Here is a 3,164-nt window from a genome sequence, read left to right as displayed (position 1 = left end):
TTATTACTATTGATTCAAGAGGTTGTCGGATAGTTAAGTGTGTGTGGACCCTTTTACTTTATGGATTACGTCGCAAAAAAAAATAGTAATACAAATTGAATTAGCACCTTTCCCTCTAAGGTGTTCGGTGTCCCGATTTGAAATTGTTGATGGCGACACATGTAGATTCTGCTTTTGGTTCAGAACTCCAAACTGTAGGTGAGGGCTCTCGTGGTCTAGAGGTTAAGGTGTTTACCTCTCATACAATAGGTCGAGGGTTCGAATCCGGTTAACTGTGAAAATTTTCTTCTCTAAATTTTTTTCTCCTTTCACATCCTTTCCTACTCTATAACAATGTTATGTCTTTCGTCTCCGCTTTCTGCCCCCATCCCCTCACCTCCTTTGCCCCTCCTCTTGGTTCCGGACTCTTTCTGCAGCCTTTCTACCGCTACTCCTTGGCTCCTTCTTACTGTTGTCTTTCAGCCATACCCCTGATCTCATGGTATGAGAGATCTACGCCTAGCCTTCTCGGACAAGGATGAAAAATCTCCTTTGGTGGTCCAAAATCGATAACAAAAGGCTTCGGCCACTACACGGGACAAATTCAAAATTTCCTACCAACTGAAAATGTTTAATGTGTCCCGCGGGCTCATATGGCCTTATGCAGTTACGACTCGAGTGCCGTAAAACACTTACAAAATTTTATCTGTTTGTAATATAAAAAACTGTAGGTTATGTCTTGGTTCTCAGCCTGCATTCTTTAAACGTAGACTCTTAGTTTTAAGTGGGAATTTTACGGAACTTGCAACGCAATAAGGTCCTATAAGTGTCGAAGAATAGATTATGTGTTACAAGAGAGTAACATACACAAAAAAGAAGGAGGGGAGATAAGGACGACCGATGTTTGATAGGAAAGAAGGAGCAAGCAAATAACACCAGACCACCCGCCAACCACCCACTCGTAGACTGTAACTTGTCTCTAAATTACTCTAGATCTACAGAGTGAATTATTTGCTCCTTTAAAAAAATTATTATGAACGTTTTTACACTCCCATCGACAAATTTAGATCATATTGGAAGCGGGCTGTGTAGATCTTGTTTCTAGGGGCGAGCTAAGGCTAGATCTAAATGAGATACAATATCTCTGGTTTTTAATATGTGGTATCGGTTCACAAGCTCAAGTTTTATTTTGCCCAAATTCAAAATCTAAATGTTGAAAAAAAAGAAAAGAAAAGGTAGATCTACATAATACACGTACGACTGTTAAAAAACGAAACAGTTATTTCTCTCTCCTAAAAAAACAACAACAACAAAATTTAAATAAGAAATGATTTATGGGCTCAGTAGTTTAGGAGATTTGGACAGCTTACCAACTATATTCATAAATCTACATTATGGGTGGCTTCAGCCAACATCATAAAATCAGATGTCCAAGAACACAAGTTGGAAATGATATCCTCGAAATAATAGCCTCATCAGCGGAGCCATGTTCCAGCTTTCATGATAAAAATTATGACGTTTCAGACATTATTTTCTTTCCACTCTCTCCCACGACTCGCCCCAACCCCTCCCCCTCCCCCCTCCCCCGCTATTGTCCCTCACGCTTTGTTTTCCCAAACCTTAATCCCCCTTCAACCATCAACTCGACTCACAAACTTTCAAGGGTCTGGGAATTGGAGAGAGGGACATAGAAAGGGGGAGAAAGATAGATAGATAGATAAATAAACAGACAGACAGACAGACAGACAGACAGACAGACAGACAGACAGACAGACAGACAGACAGACAGACAGACAGAGAGAGGGGGTGGGCAGAGACAGAGATAGGGGGTGGGAGAGGGGAGAGAGATGTGAAAGGAAGGAGAGGAAGTTGCAGACAGACGAAGTGAAAAAAGCCCCAACAAAAACACCAATAAACAGCCTACTCACGGATAAAGGCCCACAGATCGAAATGCAGATAGACAGACACACAATCATGGTTACAAACAGACATACAAACAAGCTTAATGCAGCCCATAGCTGAAGGAAACAAAGCAGCTGATGATAAAAGCAGAATGGACGACGTGAAAGGAACCTGCAGCACTGACATGCGCACTCCAACCCCCCACGGAGAGATGAGGCCTGAACGCACACATCAACAAAATAACAAGTTACAAGGATACAGGAGGCATATTGGGCATTAGGATGCAGAGTTAAACAGGAAATCCATATACACGAAACGACACCGTAAGCGAAAGGGCGAAACGACACCGTAAACAAAACGCCGCCGAAATCGAAACGAAAAGGAAGCCGGAACAAGTCGTCGAGATAATGCAAGTAATAATAATGATGAACCGGTACGTTGGAATCCATCAACGAGACATAAAAACCGAAACGACAGCTATAATATCGCGACCGATCGGTGGGTGGTGGTAGTTTTTGTTTCGTCGAGAGTGTCGGCTGTCGGCGCAGTTTCGTGAATAAAGATTTTCCAGCGCGCTGTCCAGAACCCCCAATGAAATAAGGCATGAATACTGGTTAGGAGGAGCGCTATTCCCCGAACTGTCGCCCCCGCGCTAACCGCATGGCGCGCTATGAATATGCATGAACCAGCGGGGCTAGCCAGCCTCTAGATTCTACTCTCATTCAATGGCTCCTGGCCGCAGAAGTCAAGGCGTTGCTGGACATGCGAGCGAGTGCGCGTGCGTAATGAGAGTGGATGTGACGACATAAGCCGGGGCCTCGCGGTACACGAAATTTGATTTGAGAGGGTCGGTCGCTCTGTCCGCGTTTGGCAGTTCTTTTTTGTTTTCTTTCTTTCTTTCTTATCCTTTTTTTGTTCTTGTTGTTTTTGCCTTGGATTGTTTTGTTTTTTGTTGGGGGGGGTCTCTTTCTGAATTTTCACATCCTTTCGGAATTTAGTAGAGATCTAGTGGTTGTCAGTTCACCGGAGGAAAGGAGAGAGTGAGTGAGGGCAAGAGGGAGAGAGAGAGGGGGTGGTGGGGAGGGAGGGGAGAAAGACTGATAGAGCGAAAGAGAGAGAGTGAGGGAGTGAAAGAAAAAGGGTGAGAGAGAGAGAGAGAGGGGGGAGGAGAAAGAAAGAGAGAGCGAAAGAGAAAGAAAAGAGAGAGAGACAGAGTGAGTGAGTGAGTGAGAGAGAACGAGAGAGAGAGAGAAAGAGAGAGAGAGAGGTGGAAGAGGGGGGGA

The sequence above is a fragment of the Aplysia californica genome, unplaced genomic scaffold, assembly GCF_000002075.1.
Source record: "Aplysia californica isolate F4 #8 unplaced genomic scaffold, AplCal3.0 scaffold00028, whole genome shotgun sequence".
NCBI classification, from domain to species: Eukaryota; Metazoa; Mollusca; class Gastropoda; order Aplysiida; family Aplysiidae; genus Aplysia; species Aplysia californica.
Note: the sequence above shows the minus strand (reverse complement) of the source record.